The sequence below is a fragment of the Amblyomma americanum genome, chromosome 1 (assembly GCF_052857255.1).
Source record: "Amblyomma americanum isolate KBUSLIRL-KWMA chromosome 1, ASM5285725v1, whole genome shotgun sequence".
NCBI lineage: Eukaryota > Metazoa > Arthropoda > Arachnida > Ixodida > Ixodidae > Amblyomma > Amblyomma americanum.
In genome coordinates, this window is record NC_135497.1 from 90,510,083 (window position 1) to 90,530,504 (window position 20,422).

Below are 20,422 nucleotides of genomic sequence, written 5' to 3' on the forward strand. Positions count from 1 at the left end.
AAACGTCTGTAGCGTCTTCGCGATATATCCCATCTACATCGAAGGGTGCAAAGTTCCTAGGAACCATTGTGAGTTACATTGTTGCAATTTGCTATCACAGAGATTGGAAATGCAGCTGGAACCAATAAATGAACGCGAACCAGGTCAAACTGTGGGAAAATCGGTGGGAAGACAGTGGAAAAATCTCGGCCGCCTTTTCTGCCACATGCTTGGATATCGTGATTATGCTCGTAGCGGGGGCAACCTTGTCACAAGATGCGTGTGCGAACAGCTTCGATGCTGCAATAGTGCCTCATCCATCAGTTTTCTCTGTAGTGCCAGCAGATTGAGAGGTTAGGTAGAGTGCTCTCGCTACAGACGTAGGTCTACACACAACTCAGGACTGCAGTCGTCATTGATGATACCTGCGTGTTGGGTACACGCGTTTTTTCTTGCTGGCAAGGTGTTTGCATCAGTTGATTACTGTTTTTTTTTTCGATCGAAGCTCCACTTCTCACATGCAGAGCTGAAGGTCAAATCTAATCCGAAAATGACCCCGAACGGGAGGCGCACCGCTGCCTCAGCTGTTCGCTTCGCAGTCATGTCCGCTACGCTGGCCGTCGCTCCATCCGTTCACTCTCGCCAGTTGTGTCACGTGGTCTACCCAGTGACTCACTCTTGGTGTATAAAAGGGCAGCTCTCGCCGCCTAGATAACGCGAGAGGGACAGCGGGGTAGGGCTGCTGATCCTGACCCAACGAGGCTTGTCATTCAAAGGGACCACGCCGCTTGCGGCGGGGGTCCTGTTGCCACCAGTGTTCCGCATTGGCCAGTTAGTTTTTCCCAGTTGTCGGCTAAAAATTTCCGATTTTTTCCCACGAATATATATATATATATATATATATATATATATATATATATATATATATATATATATATATATATATATATATATATATATATATATATATATATATATATATATATATATATATATATATATATATATATATATATATATATATATATATATATTAAATATAGTAATTTTAAAGTGAATACAACCAATGTAATAAATATCAAATGAGTGAAATAAAATAAATACAAAGCCCATTAATAATGAACATCAGGCATGGATTGTTCTTGATCACATCACCGTCAATCACCACTTTGTTTTTATTAGTTTTTGCGTTGGGATGGAAACCAGCTCGGCTACTTCCATTTCCTTTCTAGCCTCTCCTGTATAGACGGCCGTCACCTGGTGGTAGGACAGGTTTCGCTTCCTAATTCATGTTTTTTTCTTGGCAACATTTATAAGCGCAGCGCCAGGACATGGCGAGAATCGGCACTTAGTGCGTAGAAACAACTTTCGAATAGAAAAGCTAGGGCTGGAGCAAGTTTCTCAAGGCACGAACATAGCCTATGCATGGACATAGGGCGCGAACCCGCAATTGCAGACTACACCAAAGAAACGTTTGTTTTCACATTGCGAAAATGGGAGGTTCTAAAGTGTAGTATTTTAAGCTCTAACTATTTTTCCAAGAATATTTTCTCCAAAAAGCGTGCCTGCTAAACAAAAAAAAATTATCTATCGTTAGCTATATTTCGCGGCACGAAGATAAAGGCCTCTCTCGCCATGGGCAAATTCGGTGCTTGTTTACGCCTATCCTCTTTTCTGTTCATTTAGTGCAATGCACAGTAAGCATTTTTTATTACAGGACACACAGTGAAACAAGGCTTCCTTGCAACATATAATTTCCGAATATTTGTATTTCTGGAGTCGTAGTTAAGTTCTAGGGTCAGACCAGGTGCGACACGCTGTCTTCCCGGCATTCCCACGGTGGATAAAGGGCCCTTTAAGAAACTCGCAGAGACAGTGGAGCCAGCTTTCCCTCTGGGCAATATTTAAAAACTCTATGCTTTCATGTTTTGCATTGGACGTTGTCGAATTACTGGCTCCCTGGGTCAGTGGACGCCTCATTCGCGCTTTCAGCTACGCGGCGGTAATGACAGAGAGATGTGCGCCGCATGCATTGGCAGGAACCCGGCACTCGGGCAAAAAACATTGGCGTTCACAACATAGTTGCAAAAACGCGGCACTTGAGCAATAGCCCGCTGGCGTTCCTTGGGTAAATTTGCAGTGACGATGCAAAAGTTTGACTCAGTTGATTTAGACGAGCGAGTAACGTGGTTCAAATTTTAAAACCAGCGTGACAAGCCCGGAGGGACTCAGTCGGCTCCGATATGGATGGCGCGCCTGGGCCTACGCAGCAACAGATGGCGGTGGTGTCCACCTGCAAAAACATGCTTTCGCACAATATTTAGTGCTTAGCAATGCTAAACCACCATCCATTTTTTTTATCTTATCTCTCGAAAGTTTGTCACCGAGACACATTCCAACCCTGCACCCACCGTCGCGATGAACCGCCGAAACACTGTCCGACTGCAGCGCGGACAGCTACGTGCAGGTTCACGTTGTTTCACGTTCAAGACAATTTTGTGGTGCTCGTTCTCTCTCCAGGAGTTAAAACACGCGCTGTTATGTACATTACATTCTTGGCCAAGAAAATAACACGCGTGGCCTTCCATACGTTCCAGATTTTATGGAAAGTGGTCTACTTACGTTCTGAAACTTCCTTCATGAAAGACGCCACATATTTCAATGGTGTTTTTTTTTTCGCAAAGCCTAAATATTTTGCTCCCGGAGATGCGCAACAGGGATGAAATGCTTACTATTTCCCTGTTCTGAATACAGAGCATGAACTTGACATTGAATTGCCGTGAAATAAAGAAGTCACGACAGTGCTTAGGCAGCCTAAATATTCGGTTTACAAGCAGTTCGCGGACGTCACCGGTTCTATACCATTGTCCAGCTAACTCAGCCTTTTTTTTAAGCATTACAAGTCGGCTGCTTATGACACAAACTGAGGCTTGCGCCAGTACAAAGCCGAAGCTATGAGGTTCAAAGCAGTGCGGCCGATTTCCCGATTTTCCGCCCCGGTCAAGCACAGTAGGTTGCGTTGATCTCCCCCCTTTATTAGCGTGCTTCCACGGGACTGCTGACTCGTTGGTCCTGGAGCTTATCAGGACGCTTTCAGCACAGCTCCGCAATTGTACACACGCGGATCTCCATCTGACGCTCCAGGCGGTTTTACCGGATAAAAAAATTGGGATTAAGAGTGGCGGTTTTATGCTACTTAATGCTACTGGCTTGTGCACTAGGTGTGTAGTGCCAACTGAAAACTAGAGTTAGCGAGATAGTACACCAAAAAAGCTAGTGATCCTAAATTCAGAACCGAGTTGTTTATGGTGCAGAGGACCTATAAAATGCGGTTAGTGGTCTTAGGGAAAGAGAATAGGCGGAAGATAAAGAATGAAGAAACAAGGAAAAGAATGCAAAGGAGTGAACGGAAACAACGAGACTGAAGTAAAATGAAGTGAACAGTCTCGTGAAGAGGAGAAACTTCCTCTTTAGTTCAAGGTACAACACGATATTTCGTCGCTTATTCTGTCCCGGAGCTCAACGCAAGGCAAAGCAAAGCGCCTGAACGCTTAAATAAGAATATGCACTTACAAAATCACTTCTACCAGCTGAAGCTAGCAGGTAAGTGTGTTTTAAACGAGCAAAACCCTTAAAAACGGCTGCGCAAACGGTAGCAGAAAGAGCAGCGCGAGCCTCAGATCTCGAGGCGAAGCCGCCACGTGAGAATAAGAAGACGCCACGCGAGCAAGTGCAAGCGAAAGGTGCTGCTCAACTGACGTCGGGTGCCCTTCGGGACGCCTAAGATCAGGTCTGAATCACCGTGCTCAGCTGAAGAGCCTTTGCCGCAGCACTGGGCTCTTTGCTGGTGGCAGCCCTGGTCACGGGATGTCTACCCCCAGCGTCGTAGGCGGTCTACGTGCTCCCAGTCTTGGCATGTCATGGCGACGGCCTGCCACGCAGCGTCCAGCTGCAGACCGCGGGTCCCGGACCAGCCATCGCCACGCGCTCTCGCCCTCTGGTCAAGGAGTCGGGCCTGAGAAGTCAGGCCTCACGGGCGGGTTCATCGTGAATTCATCGAACCAACACCGCATTGTGGCCGTCTCGGAGACCCCCCTGTTTCCCAACAACTGGAACTGCGCCGACGCCAGGCTGCTGTCGAAGGAGCCAGCCGGGTGGGTCTTCATCTCGTTGCCAGAACAACTGATTGGCAAGGCCAGTGTCCTTAACATCCAGTGGACCACCGGGGGACGTACGGCCGCCTCGCGTAATGACGAACGCGACGCCATCGTCACGGCCTACGAACCCGTGTGTGCCCTCTGCAAAATCAGTGAGTTCAAGGGAGCCAGGCGTCGCTGCGCGACCGAACAGCGCGCGTGCGTCGGCCACAACAACTGCGGCGACAACAGCGACGAGATGGCAGGCTCGCCTCAGACATCAGGCACTCAGTAAGGGTCGATGGTGCTGGTGCTGCTGCGGTTCACGGGCGTCTGCACCTTGGTACCTTGCCTTCCGAGGGGTGCAGGGAGCGCAACGCCAACAGCCACGGCCTGCCTGCGTCGTGGCACAACCAGACGACAGCATTCGGGCTGGCAGCACCAACGACGCTCGGGCACCGCTTCCAGCCATCGGTGTCGCACAGGACGGCACGCAGTGGTCTATAGGCGAAAGCGTCCGAGGGCAGCCGCGTTTCTTCGCCAAACGCTGTCCTGGAGCAAAGTGGACAGACTACAGACGGGCGCAGGACACCGAGGGCGCCGACCATAACGGATGCCAGGAAAGACACGCGCGCGGAATATTTTTTTTTGCACATTTTTTTTTTTTTTTTGCGTTCAGCCTTATGGACTGAAACCCGCGATAGCGGATCTCAACGCGACATTTCGAAATGGCCGCTTCGCATACAATATTTGTTACTCTCGCATATCCTGAGGGCTTATTGTTCGATATTAGTAAAGTAGTGTTTTCCCTGTTCTTTCCTGTATCTCTTTCTGGTGGTGTCCACACATCTCACTTTACCTGAAATTATGCTTGTCCAGCTTTATGAACAGCACCCCCCTTTTCACCATGTAAACTTCACTGCGTTCGCGATATATCCCGCGTCGACATTGCAGGGGGGGAACTCCTAAGAGTCATTGTGAGTTACATTCTTGCAGTTTGCTTTCGCTGAGATGGAAACGTCAGCTGGAACCAGCAAAACGAGGGACGTGAACCAGACCTAACTGTTAGTCCGTCACAACGGTGGGCAAGTGGCTGGCGCCTTTGCCGAATGCTAGGTAAACCTGATTGCTCATAGCGGGTGCAAACCTACCTGTCACAAGCCGTGTTTGTTAACAGCTTTGAGAACTCAGCAATAGTGACTCATTCTAAAGTTTGCTGTTTGGTACCAGCAGATTGTGCGGTTAGGAGAAGGGGCGATGAAAAGAAACGCGAACCGAGCGGAGTCTACGCGCTCCGCTGTTCGCATTTATTTTCATCATGCGTTTAGTTCTGTGGTAGCAAAAAGACGCTAGAGACGTCGGTGATGCATTATAGGACGACGCCTAGGTAAAAGCGCGGTCAAATAAAATTCGAACACCGGAGAGCGTATGCGCCGCGTTGTTCACGTTTCTTTCCATCGATATAGTACAGTGCTCTTGCGAGCGACGTAAATGATTATCAGTGTCAAAGCACTGATACGCTCACCAACACCGACCAAGAATCTTCCCCTTCCGTTATTGTGCCGACACAAAGCAACAGTGATGACATACAAAGTTGCATAACTCATAGATCCATCCAATTTTGGCCCTGTCCCTTTCTTAACTTTGGCCTAGCCCACCCTCGAAATTTAACCTTGGCTCATTTAGACCAAAACTGGTGTCGAACCAAAACTGACTGCGCCCAACAGGCTGGTAACCTCAAAATTAACCCTGGCCGTTTCGAAAATTTGGCCCGGACCACTTCCGAACTTTGACCATCACCGCTTTCGACTCAAGACGATGTCCAACCATAATTCACCGTGACAAACAAAATAGGGACCTCCAAATTTTGCTCTAACCATTTCCGAAATTTGCGCCGGGTCATTCCCGAAATATGACCTTGGCCCCGAAACTTCGCCCTTGTCGATTTGCACCGAAATCGATACCCAACCATCATCGACTGTGCCCAACATGACGGTGACATTAAAATAAGGCCGAGGCCGTTATTACCCAAATTTGGTACGGGCTGTCGCCAAAGTTTATTTGTCCTTGGCCAGTTTGAACCAAAATCGTTGTCCAATCGTAACTGGCCGTGCCCAACACGATAGTGAGCTCCATATTTGGCTGAGGTTGTTTCGAAAAGTTGCCTTCGCCACCGCACAAATTTGACCTTGGCCGAATAGTAAAAAAAAAAAGTGATTTCTCACTAGAACCCATTTACCAAGTTAAAACGCTGGAAATATTTTCAACTGCATTTCTCTCAGGGCTGCAGCTGTTTTTGAACATCCATGCGTATTGAGTGGAGGCGTTTTTCCATGCAGGGAGAGTGTTTCCATCAGTTGGACATCAGCTTTTTTTTTTTTAGAGTTATACCTATACATATCGATTCACTAGTTCTATATCTTCATATAGTGCTTGGCCGCTTGTCATTTTAATTTTTCGTGGCTTTTTTTAATCCTATCCTTGTAAACCTTTTAAATGCTCACAAAACATTTGCAATTCTTTTAGCACTGTCAATCAAAACATTCATCCAAATCTTCAAAACACTGTTTTGTATATCTCTTAATTAGTGCGCATTTGTTCAACAAGCAAATTTCACAGGTTTTGTTTTTTCAATCCTTGCTGATATCAATATACAAATATATTGACCAAGTACCGCAGCGGTGGCCTAGTCGTTTGAGCATCCGCCTCGCATGCGGGAGGTGCGGGGTTCGATCCACAGTGCCGCCGGGTACCCACCGGTGATACAGTGCTTACAAGCTTTCCCCTGCCTGGTGCTCGGCTTCTTTAGGGTGAAATGCTCGGGAAATGGGTCTTCGACCCCACCTTGAGAAAAAGAAAAACCTTGTGCCATGGCGCTCTTTGGCCACAGATGCCCTTCCGCCAAAAAATTCATCACCATCCGTATATTCACCAAGTGGGTTTCTCATGCCACTGTTTACTGAATTATCTCCCGTATTGTATGGAGCGAGGTCAACACTGAAGCGAAGAACGGCGATAGCGGCGTGCAGTGGAAGAATAGGGGAAGATGGTGACGCGCTGTCCACTACACCGGGTGCAGCTGACCCTAGTGGCGCCACTGAGTATGGTAATTTATGGGAATGTACCTCATGCAACTGATGATGATATTGGGAGTACGACGAAGAAGTTCCAGCACACTGGCCGCATTAAGGTGGAGTGTCAGTGCTGAATTTTTTATGCATGACTAGTTGGTGTACACTTGTTGGTTTCGGGATGGTTGGGCACCTTCCGCCTCGCATGTGTGAAGATTCACGCGCGTTTTCTGCCAGACTTTTGTATTTTATCTCTCGATCGTGACAGATTCGAAACACTGCAGCCGTCGTTTCGATTAAGCGCGTAAGCGTTATCTGTGACTGAAGCATAGAAAGTAGGGCGCAGTTTGACGTCGTTTCAGGTTATGGACAATTTGCTGGTGCGCGTTGTTTCTGCAGCAGTTAAAATCCGCGCTGTTATGTACCCTACATTCTTGAAAGGGTTGAGATTTCACCCAAATCTTCAAGCTTTTGCGCTCTGTTGTATATCCATGTTCATAAACTTGCTTATTGAAAGGCGATACATTTTGCCTTGTTTTTTTTTTTGCAGGGCTTAAATATTTTGCTGCCGAAAATTGTGCAACAAGTGTTGAAATGCTCAACGTTTTCCTGTTCTCAAAAGTGCGCTTGAACTTGACCTTCAATTTTCACGGAATCTACAAGTCGCAATAGTCAATTGGCTGTCTGAATATTCTGAATATACGTCACCGGTTCTGGCGGACTGTCCTAACTCAGCCTTTTTTGAAGCATTTCAAGTCGGCTGCTTATGAGGGAAACTTCTAACACTATGACATCGATGAGTCCTCCGTCTCTGAAGGCCGGAAGATATTAGGCTCAAAGCAGTGAGGCCGATTTGTCGATTTCCCGCGCTGGACAAGGACTGTAGGTCTCATTCTCTCCCCTTTCTCTGCATACTCCTACGGGATTGCTGACTCGTTGGTCCTGGAACTTAACAGGAGGCTTTTAGTGCAGCTCCGTAATTCGACACACTCGCCCTTCACTCTGAGCGCCGGGCACATTTATCAGAGCAAATAATTTGGACTCCTGCCGACGGTTATCTGCTACTGACAGCTGCTGGCTTGCACGCTATGTGTGTCGTGCCAACTACAAACGAGATCTTGCCGAATAATCCACACAACAACTATTGATGCTAAATTGAAAGCCGAGCGGTTTATAATACAGGCCAACTATAATTTTATTGAGTGGTTTACGGAAGGAAACAGGAAGAAGGAAAAGAATGAATAAACAAACAATGTAAAAGCGAGGAAGTGAACTGAAACAACGAAAATGAAATAAATGTATACCCGCCGGACGCATCTTGTTGTTGTTGTTGCCTGGGTCCCATGTCTGCAGGCACGACTATGCAGGCCGCGATAATTGGCTCGCGAAGAGGGGCAACTTTCTCTTTCTTAGTTACAACACTCAATGGTCGCTCATTTTGTCGCGACGGGCCACACAAGCCCCAGCAAAGCGATATGCACTGACCAAATTATTTCTACCAACAAAAACTAATAAAAAACCTGTTTTAAATTAGCAGATACCATTAAAAATGGGGGAGGAAATGGCGGCATTACGAAGAGCGCGAGCCTATGCTCTCGAGGCAAATGCGCCAAGTGAGAAGCCGCCACGCGGGCAGGCGCAAGCGAACGGTGCTGCTCAGTTGACATCGGGCGACCTGCGGGGGCCCAAATCTAAAACCTGAATCACCGCGCTCAGAAGAAGACTCTTTCCCACAGCACTGGCTGCTTTGCTGGTGGAAGCTGTGGTCACCGGATGTCTACCTCGAGCTTCGTCGGCGGTCTACGCGCTCCCAGTCATGGCATGTCATGGCGACGGCCTGCCGCGCACCGTCAAGCTGCAGACCGCGGGTCCCGGACCAACCATCGCCTCGCGCCCTCATCCTCTGATTAAGGAGTCGAGCCTCACGAGTCAGGCCTCCCGGGCGGGTTCATCGGGAATTCGTCGAACCAACACCGCATCGTGGTCGTCTCGGGGTCCCCCCAGTTCCCGAACAACTGGAACTGCGCCGACGCCAGGCTGCTGTCGAAGGAGCCAGCGGGGTGGGTCTGCATCTCGTTGCGTGAACAACTGATTAGCAAGGCGAGTGTCCTTAACATCCCGCGGACCACTCGGGGACGTACGGCCGCCTCGCGTATTGACGAACGCGACGCCATCGTCACGGCCTACGAACCCGTGTGTGCCCTCTGCAAAATCAGTGAGTTCAAGGGCGCCAGGCGTCGCCGCGCGACCGAACACCGCGCGTGCCTCGGCCACAACTGCGGCGACAACAACGACGAGACGGTCAGCCTCGCCTCAGACATCAGGCACTCCTTCGACTAAGGGTCGATGGCGCTGGTGGTGCTGCGGTTCACGGGCGTCTGCATCGTGGTGCCTTCCGAGGGGCGCGCGGTGGGCAGCATCAACAGCCGCCGCCTGCCTGCTTCTGGGAACAACTGGACGGAATCTTTCGGGCAGTGAACACGTACCAACGCCTCTCGGGCACCGCCTGCTGCCATGGGCGTCGCAAGCGGACGGCACGTAGAGGAATTAAGCGAACGGGTCCTCAAACCGCCGTCCTTTTGTTCGCCAAACGCTGTCCTGGAGCACGGTTGACAGGCTGCCGACGAGCGCAGGACACCGAGGCTGCCATACATAACAGGTGCCTGGCCCTGCACGCGCGCAAAACATCGGGGGGGGGGGGGGGGGCACACCTTGTTTTTCGCTCAGCATTATCGACTGAAACAGGTGACTAGAAGATCGGAGGCGAACTGGCGAAATGTCCGCTTCGCAGAATTCTTGAGGGCTTATTTTTGTCCGTATTAGTAAAGTAGTGTTTTCCTTATTCTTCTATTGTATCTCTTTCCGATGGTGGCCGCTCACCTTACTTTACACTTTATGAACAGCACACTGTTTCCCACCATGTAAACGTGACTGCATGGCTTCGCCATATATCCCGTCGACAACACAGGGGGTAAAACTCCTAGGAGCTATTATAATTCACATTGTTGCAATTTGTTGTCACTGAGATGGGAACTGCGGCTTGAGCCAACTGCCTAAACCAGGGCAAACTCTTAGCCCGTCACAACGACTGACAAATCTGACACCTTTGCTTCATTATGCTAGGTTACCCTGAATGCTCATAGCGGGTGCAATCCTGTAACAAGCCGTGTACGTGGACAGCTTTAAGAAATCGGCAATAGTGACTCATACAGTTTACTCTGTGGTCCCAGCAGTTTGTGAGCTTGGATACAGCACTTTCGCTACAGATATAAATGCTTATTTATCTGCATTTCTTTCAGATATCTCAGGACTGCAGTTATCCCTGATTATCACATGTTTATTGAGCACACGCTTTTTCACATGATGGGAAGGTTTTGCATGAGTTGATTATTGCTTTTTTTGTTTAGTTATCATGCCAGATATCAGGATTTGTATATGTTGAAACAGTCATTCCTTTCTTATTCATAACGTTGTAAACCTTTTAAACGATCACAGAATATTTCAAATTCCTTTCGCACTGTCAATCGCCTCAATCATCCATTGTGTCACCGCGAGGCGGCAGAGCGTTAGGAGGAGGCAGGGCCAGTTCTAGCACGGCAGGCCCATGGCACACTCAGCCAACCCACGCTCTATCAGAGAAGACAACGAAGACAGGTGGGTACCAAGGCACCGCATAGCGGCGCCAATAGACAGCCAACAGTGCGGCAGTCAGTGCGGCAGTATTCTGAACACATTGTTGTGCTTAGCTGTTAATCAATGCGCATTTGTTCAAAAAGCAAATTTCAGGGGTTATGTTTTTCGATCCCGGCTGATATCAACGTGCAAATTGATTCACCAAGTGGGTTTTTCATGCTATTGTTTACTGAATCATCGGTCGCACTGTATGGAGCGAGCTCTACACTGAAGCGAGAAACGGCGATGACGCCGCGCACTGGAAGACAAAGGGAGGGGGGCGACTCGCTGTGCATCGCAATGAGTGCAGCTGACCTAAGTGACGCCACTGAGCATGCAAATTTATCGGAATGGACTTCATGCAACTGATGATGATAGAGGGAGTACGAGGAAGAAGGTTCAGCACAACCGCCGCCTCAAGGTTAAATGTCAGTTCTGAATTGTCCGTATATGAACAGTTGGTGTACAGCTGTTGGCCTCTCGAAAGGTTGGGCCCGTTCGGCCTCGTATGTGCGAAGCCTCATGGATGTTTAGTGCCATACTTTTATTTTTCATCTCGAAGTTTTGTCTCGTTATCGGGACAAGTTTCAAAATCTGCCTCTCTCGTCGCCATGAAGCGCGGAAGCACTGTCTGTGACTAAAGCGTAGAATGTGATGCCCTGGTTGACGTTTTTTCACATTTCAGACAATTTGCAGGTGCTCGTTCTCGAAGGAGAATTTCAAGATCGCGCGCAGTTATCTAGGTTACCTTCCTGGACAAGTAGTTGTTTCCTCTGAAGCCATAGAACATACCCACGATTGGAAAGTGGCCGGAGTTTGATGCAGATCCAAAAAAAGAAAAAAAAATTGATCCGGACTTCTCTCAAACGATTCATAAATAAAAATTGAGGAATCTGCGAAAGCGAATAACGATTTTTGAGACATTTTGTGCAAACAGAGAGCATGGCCTTCTTCTTTCTTGACAGTGTTGAAATTTCGCCCAAATGTTCCGTCTTTTAAATACGCACTGCAGTCGCGTAATGTCCTGAAACTTCCTTTATGAAAGGCGGCATAGTTGGCAATGTTTTTTTTTTTTTATGCAGACTATACCGGACTTTTCGTAGGCTACGTACGATACAACCTCCCAGTGTTGTTTAATGTGGGCTTTTATTGCTCCCGGCCGTTGGAGAGCGTTTAAGCGCCGGCGCTCAAGGCATGCCTTTGATTGCTGCCTATGAGCCATTAAACCCACCACAGCATAACGCAACACGCCTGCATTGCATTGCTGCGGTGCACTTTTAACAAAGCTACGATTGAGTAAGCACGTACCTGTCCAATAGCAATATACTTGTCACATGAACCACTTCGAGTGCATTTACGCCTACTTACCCGATATCGTTGTCACCGACTGACGAAGATTCTGCATGAGCGATTGGATAATAGTTTTTAAAGTGTATTCAGATGCCATCAGCCACAAATACCATCAGACTTTGCCCTTCCATATAATCCAGAAAAGCCACCGTGAGTGATGCATCAGCTTTTGGTATATAGCAAAGAAAAGCATGATACCGGTCTCTGCACTGAAGCAACTTCCTCTGGCGTATATCTGGTCACACTATCGGAACTATGTTCATGTATACACTGATGGATCGTGTCACCAATGGCATCGACAGTAGCTGTGGTGATACGCGCTCAGCAGATAACTCAAATTTGTTCTGGGCCATATTTCAACCTCAACCGCTGCTTAGCTTGTGGCTCTTAGGGAAGCTATTCGGCACTTTTGCGGGGATCAACCTCAAAGTTGGTGCATATTTCCGGAGTCCGAACCTGAACTACAAACTTTAAGACTTCATGTACGCCACACCATCTACCATACTGGGGTAATAGAGATCACTGTGCTCCTTTCATTTGCTCAAGAAAATGGCCACAGAATATTATTTCATTGGGTGATCGGACACTGCGGGCTCGATGGAAACGAGGAGGCCGATGCTGACGCAAGGAGTGCTCAGAGCAATGGCCTCAGTACAATAATAGCTTTCTCTATAGTCACGACCCCACTTGCCTTCTCTCCGACTGTGAAGAGGGCGACGGCAAGACACTGGGCGCAGCCAGACACTCTGCACACCGGGGTAAGAAAACTAGATCCGGGTATGAAATTTTGGGTACCGCGTGGACTTCCGCGTCCTAATGCATGCTTGATGCATATATTTCGTTTAGACGTCGCTTCCACGCGAAATTATTTACGTTTACTTGGACAAGCGTACAATCCGGACTGTTCCACTTGTGGCATGGTCGAGACTGTAGAGCATGTGCCAGTGGTTTGTCCGTTATATGCGCGCCAAAGACTAACCTTGGATGTTTCCTTGAAGCGTTTTGAAAGCAGCCCATTCTCGGACGACTTACCGCTAGGCGCTTGGGCGCAGAGTTGGCAAGAAGCCCAGGCAATGCGGGTGTTTTCTCGTTTTTTGAGTAACACGGGCCTCGACTCGAAGCTTCGATACCATCAAATGTGCGAGAACAGACTCTCACTTCTCTTCTCAGCACATCGTCACCCATCATGACCCTCTTTTTTTCTGCACAACTGCAGAGTAGCAGGCCAGATATCAGTCTTTCTGGCCGACCTCTATGGCTTCGTTTCATTAAATTTCCGTCTTATTGCAGACCTTAAATATTTTACTGCCGAAGATTGCGGAAAAGGGGACAACTGCTCACCGTTATCCTGTTCTGAGAAGTGCGCATGAACTCGACCTTAAATTTCCACGTAATCAACAAATCCTAATAGTCAATATGCAGTGTAAAAGTTCTGTTTACCAGCAGTTCGTGGACATCACCGGTTATGTTGGATTCTGCTCTAACTAAGCCTTTTGTAGCGTACTAAACTGGCTGAGGTTGAGGCGTTTCGGATGGCTCCCGGTGAGTCGTGGTGCGCATGCGCGAGGAGCAGTTACGTCACACGGCACACAGCTGGCGCGCCAGAGCCGCCGGCGTCGTGCGCCTCCCCGGTCTGCGCATCCTCTGGACACCGCACCACGTGATCAACTACGTAACTGGTCACTTGACCAATCGCGTGACGAACCAAGTGACCAGCCACGGCTCCGTGCCACCGGCAGCTGCTCCGCACCACGTGACCGACCACGTGTCCAACCACGTGGTCAACCCCCACCCGCGCACACTCACTGAAAAAAAAAAAACGCTGTGTCGAGGCTGGACATCGAGCCAGGGCCTTTGGCGTTTGAGGCGAAAACACTACCACTACGCCACGACGGCTGTTTTTTTTTATTGCATGGAAATAGTGCCGAAAAGAAAAGTCTAAGCACGCTTACGCCACAAAACACCAGTCCACCTTACCCCTGCATGAACCCTCGTTCCAAAACATCAAAAGTCTGGGAGCACACACATGCATCCAGATATGGGAGCCAGCAATAGGCGGCTCTTGCAGGGCAGCATATACCCCCCGCACCAAAGCGCATTGTTCACAAAACAAAGATTTCGACGACCGTGCGGATTCGGCGTGGCGGTCCATCACGCGGCTCTTCCAGAGTCTAAATAGTCCCAGCAACATAAATAGATCATATGGCACAGCACTGTTTTTCTCCGCGGGCAAGAAACGTATACTGTAGGGCGTAATGTCAATGTCCTTCTTAATTGTTCGTTGTAAAATGTCCCTGAAGATGATAGCATCAATGCACAGAAGAAAACAATGGTCAATTGTCTCTGGTGTATTTTACAGGCGACAATTCACCGTCCATGGCGCGAGCATCTACTTAGCATGAAGTCATGCCTTCACAGGCAGCGTTGACATGTGCAGCTTAAAAAAGAATGTTTTCGCGGCAGAAGGAATGCACATTCGCCTAACACGCTTTAAAACAGTGGTGTCAAGAAACACCAGAAGAGGTTGCCGCTACAACGGTACAGGGAACAAATACTCTATAAGTGTCTGAGTCATGTGCCATCTTGAGAGGCAGTACAGGTAGTCTAAAAAAAGCCCACAGTGAGGAAATTGAAGGTGTGAGCAACTCCTTTAAGGAATCCCCATAAAGGCCTCTCACGAGTGCATCCCGTCGGTGCGAACAGGAAAGGCAAATGAGCACTGAGACGCCTAATAAGCACGGCTACTAAAAAAGGGTGATTTGAAGTTTCGGAAAAGAAAAAAACGCGAGACAAGCTGTTGCACGAATAAGTGAACAAGGCCGATTCCACCAGACTCTAGAGAGAGAAAAAGGTTACCGCGACGCATTGTTTCCCATTGCGAACGCCATACGAATGTAGCAAATATTCTGTGCACCACCTACACTTTCTTCCTCGCACAGTGGAGAACCTGCAACACATAGGCAAGTTTTCCAAATAAAAACAAATGTTGCAGGCTTGAGCCCGAGCAAACGCTGATAGTTCCCTACCCATCCAAGCCTGGGTTTGCCGCCTGATAGAGACAATCTGAGAATCCCAGTAGGCGCCACTGTTGCGACTTTGCTGAAGAGGATCCCCTACGTAGTGAAGGGGCCTGCAGTTCCAGCTTATGCCGCCATAATGACTTGGCGTTGTACCCCAGTGGCCCAACCAAAACCCCTTGGATTTATCTAGATTAAGAGCCGCACCTGATACCTCGCAAAACTGTTCATTCAAATGCAATGCCTCAAGCACACCCTTTTTGCCAGGACAAACGAGGGCGACATCATCTGCATAGGTTAAAATCTTAATTTCATACTGCGCCAAGGAGAAACCACGGATAGATGTGCAGTTAATAATAGTGAGGTAGAGGGGTTCAAGATATAGGGCAAACAACAAAGGTGATAAGGGACAACCTTGGCGAACAGATAATTTCAATTTAATAGGTTTGGTTAGCTCTTGGTTAACAATTAGCCTTGTATGGGACTCCTTACAGCACAGTCGTATGCCCCTAAGCAAAACATCTCCAATATTGGCATGCTCTAAGGCCGCAAGCAAGAAATCGTGACGAACTTTATCAAAGGCCTTGGCAAGGTCAATCTGAATTAGAGCTACTTGTCCGATCTCATCTGATAGGGTCTCCACTACTGAACGTGCATTCTGAATATGGGTTTGGATTCTGCGGCCTCTGATACAGCAGAGCTGATGCGTGCCTATTAAGTGAGCGACAAATAGTTGCAGACTATTGCAAAGAACCTTTGCAAAAAGTTTCTAATCTACACTACAGAGGGAAATTGGACGATACCCCTCACTTTTTTCAACCGATTTGAATCTGTGCTTTTTGGAATTAATATAGTATGTCCAGAATAGAAAGGGGGGGGGGGGAGTCAAAAAACCAACATCGTAAGAAGCCTTGAAAACCTCCATCAAGATAGCCGCTAGGCGAGTGAAAAATTTCTGAGAGATTTCTGAGCGTCAGGTCTGAAATGGCAGATTTAATTTCGTGCAAAGTGATAGGCCCCTCCACTACAGCACGCTGCTCATCGTCCAGTCGGCGCGAGGCTTCGAATAAGTGACTGTAGTCTGATGTCACGTTTGTGCCCGCACAACCATCAAACAGCTTCCGATAACAGTCAAAGAAAGACTCAATAATACCGGGACCATCGCTGTATGTGCAACCACTATACTGAATTTCCAATGTTTCTTTAGCTAGAGCAGTCTGCCTTTCATCACTCAGAGCCCGACGAGATGGTTGCTCATCCAGAAAACTACGGGTCCTAGATCTTATCGAGGCCCCTTTGTATCTTTCGGTTTCAAACTGTTGAAGCTCTGCTTTTACGGCAGTGATATCTTCTACATAGGCACCTGGGCTAATCCTCTCTGACTCATGTACACCAACTAAAGTACGGCCGAGCTCTCGAAGGTTATGTCTCTTCAAAAACGCGACCCTTGCGGAGTCTTCAATAGCAATGCTTTTTGTTTCTTCTTTGAATGAGTCTCATTTTTGCAAAACTGAGACGTCACCGAGTGACCACGTGTCCTTCAAGCAATTAGATATAGTTTGAAGATTTCATCTGAGAGCAGGCAGCTGTTCAGCTTCAACAGCTCCAATCGAGGATGGAGTATGCGCTGACTGTACCTACCTATCTGAAGAGATACAATGCAGTGATCACTGAAGAATATGGGCCGCACCCAGTAACCAAAAACGCTGGATGACTTGTCTGCTGAAACGTAAATCCTGTCAAGCCGAGCACTAGAGCAGCACTGAAAATGAGTGAAATGGATGTTATGTCTCTTATCCTGCCAAACATCCACCAGGATTTATTCGCATGCAAAATCAGTGAGTAAAGCAGCACTAGGTTCATATCGCTTACATAACACTGCTGGGTCTTCATCCTTGTAAACACAACTGAAATCACCCAAAAGCATAATTTTACGATCCGTGGACAAATGGTCTACTAATGACAGGAAAAATAGCCTTCTATAACTCTGCATTACAGAGGCATAAACACAGACAATTCGCCACTGTACACCCGAATTTGCGAGGTCACAGCAGATAAGTCGCCCGTCATCATCTGTGCTTTACGACACGGCAGTAATCTCCAGTGCGTTGGCCAGGAATAGCATGCACCCACCTGATAAACCTCTCGAGTGACTAACTATAACATTGAATTCTGACCAAAAAGGCTCGACAGCAGCTTCAGTCTCCTCATTACAGTACAGCTTGGGTTCGTGGAAATCTGCCACACTCAAACCCTATTTGTTTGAATGATGCCGCAACTGATGTTGCCTTCGACGATTACGCAAGCCCCTAATGTTAAGGGTAGCGACCTTAAATGCTGTGACGCCCGCCAATTTTGGTGCTTGTCTTATTGAAGGGGCGGCCGGCCTGCAAATCGGTGGCCTGTAGGGCAGACGTCGCCCTTCGTTTCGATGTGACCCTTCCCAATGCCACCACACCAGATGCCTTCTGCACATTGCCAACGGCACACACCTCATCATCTGCAGGACGCTTCAAAGGTGCGCTGTTGTCCATCGCCTCTTCTGGGACAGCCAAGGCTTCGGCCCATGAAGCTGAGTGGGCCACGCCACTCGCAACCCCGCTGACAGCCGACGGGGCATCGAACACATTAGAAGCTGACACTTCAGGCGACACACCGCTGCACTCCGGCGACGAAAGGGCCTCGCCGGCACAGAATGCATGTGGCCCATTCACTAGCTGAATCACCTCCACTGACTCTACAGCAGGGGCGTTCTGCTCACGTGATCGTCGGGTGACAGGTGGCTCCTTAGCAGCAAGCACAGGACTCAAAGTACCAGACTCGGGAAGACCCGTGTCCGGTGGCTTTGAGTCTTGAGACGGGGATTCCTGTTTGTCCGTACTTGCAGGCGGACCCTTGGCGTTATTCGGTGCAAAAGCTTTTGGTCCATCTTCTGTTTGGAGCTGATGACTCCGTTCCTCCGACGCTCGCACAACATCCGACACACCCATAATATGATCTGGCACCACTTCATCCACAAGTGCGCAGTTGCCTTGGCGTAACCTGTCAGCATAACTCATAACACAATTCTCTACTTGGTGCCCAAAGCGTCGGCACTGGGTGCATCGAGGCGTACGACACTGACGCCGCACATGGCCCACGCGGTTTCAACGAAGACAAAGTGGAGGCCTGCCTGGGGTCACAACTAAAGCTTGTACCCTGAAAACGTTGACCGTGTAAGGTATTGTTTTGCTGACACTCCGTCCTTGAGCGTGAGCGAGATTTCACTGTTCGCTGTTTCCATGTGCTCCATTCCCGGGCACCGCCACTTCTCACGCTCGATAGTTTACACAGTTTCAAAAGGCTCCAAAGCTTCCACAATCCTCCGGTGCTCCATATAGCGCTGGAGCCAAAGAAGCTTAAGCATCACGTTTTTGGTGTCCGGGTCAAACACGACACATTATTGACCTTTGAAGTGTAACTCTGTTTTGTCAATAAGCTTCTGTTTTGAGGAACTGCTCTCGCAGGTAACCATCCAAACGTGGCTCATTTGGCAATGGCCAATACACAGAATCTCACGGAGGTCCACAATCTGCGCAAGCGCGTCTCGGAAGTCGGGAGCACGGTATGGGTGGCCCTTGATGTCAGCATGCTGAAAGACGGTGTCGAGGACAACATTACTGGTAGGTTGTCGAGGGAGGACAACTTTGTACGAGTCCGTGGCAGCATCAGATCTCGGGACACCTCGGCCGTCGGCCGATGCGCTGTTTCCAGCTAGAAGCACTTCAACACACAGCCGTTCAGAACGGCTTCTTGTTCCTCTTCCACTCCGCCACTACGGCTCAATGTTTAACCATGAATAACGGCGCATGTAGTGAATACCCGCCTTTCATATATCAATTCTTCCGAACCAGATAGTGCCGCGCTTTCGCTACATATATCCAGACCTACATGAGTGACACGGGCCTCGACTCACGGTTTCGATACTATCATATGTGCGTGCACAGACTCACATCTCCCTTCTCACCTCATCGTCAGCCATCATGACCCTCTTTTTTTTCTCCTCCCTTTCACCAATACAGAGAAGCAGGCCAGATATCAGTCTTTCTAACCGACCTCTTTGCCTTCGTTTCATTAAATTTCTCTGTCTTGTTGCAGACCTTAAATATTTAGCTGCCGAAGATTGCGGAACAAGGGTGAACTGGTCACTGTTAACCTGTTCTGAAAAGTACGCATGAACTTGACCTTCAATTTACACGTAATCATGTCGTAATAGTCAACAGGAAACCTAAGTGTTCTGTTTACCAGCAGTTCGTGAACCTCAGCGGTTTTGTTGCATTGTCCTGCTAACTGAGCATTTCTGAAGCATTTAAATTCGGCTGCTTATGTGGCAAACTTCTCACACTGTCATCTCGATGAGACCTCTCTCACTATAGAGCAGAAGGCATGAGGCTGAAAGCAGTGCTGCCGATTTCCCGATTTTCCGCGCCGGATTCCGTTCTCTTCCCTTTCTCCCTTTCTCTGCATACTCCTACAGGTTTGCTGACTCTTTGGTTGTGGAGATTATCAGGGGGCTTTCAGCACAGCTCCGTAATTTGACACACACACCCTTACCTCTGACGCTTCAGGCGCCTTTATCAGAGGAAGAAAATTAGGACTCCTACCGACAGTAATATGCTACTGGCTTGCGCACCATTGGTGCAGTGCCAGCTAGAAGGCAGGAATAGCCGAATAATACTCAAAAACTTAACTACTAGTGTTAAATGAAAAACCGAGCCGTTTATGGTGCAGGCGAGCCATAAAATGTGATTTTAGGGTAAAAAATCGGAAGAAGGAGGAGAATGCAGAAACAAAGAAACAAAAATCCAAAAAAGTGGACCGAAACAACGAGAATGAAGTAAAGCTATACCCGCCACCCCCATCTACAGCACCCTCCGCGAGAATAGGCTCGTGAAGTGGAGGTACTTTCTCTTTCTCGATTAGTTACACTACGTTACTGGTCGCTTATTTTGTCGCGACGGACCACGCAAAGCAAATCGCCCTAGGGCTCAATTAAGAATATGCACCCACAAAATAATTTCTGCGAACGAAGCTAGCAGCAAAACCTGGTTCAAATGAGCAAAATGTCTTAAAAACGGGCGAGGAAATGGTCGCAGCCCGAACAGCACGAGCCTCTGATCTCCAGGCGACGCAGCCACGTGAGAAGAAGAAGACGCCA

The 20,422-nt window shown here is 48.4% G+C and overlaps 1 protein-coding gene and 1 pseudogene across 1 annotated transcript in view; one reads left to right on the forward strand and one right to left on the reverse strand.

Moving 5' to 3' along the window:
* LOC144111339 (uncharacterized) overlaps positions 1–20,422 on the forward strand; it is a 415,712-nt gene that overhangs the window by 222,293 nt on the left and 172,997 nt on the right. The window lies entirely within an intron of this gene.
* Positions 9,109–18,754, reverse strand: LOC144111266 (uncharacterized; annotated as a pseudogene).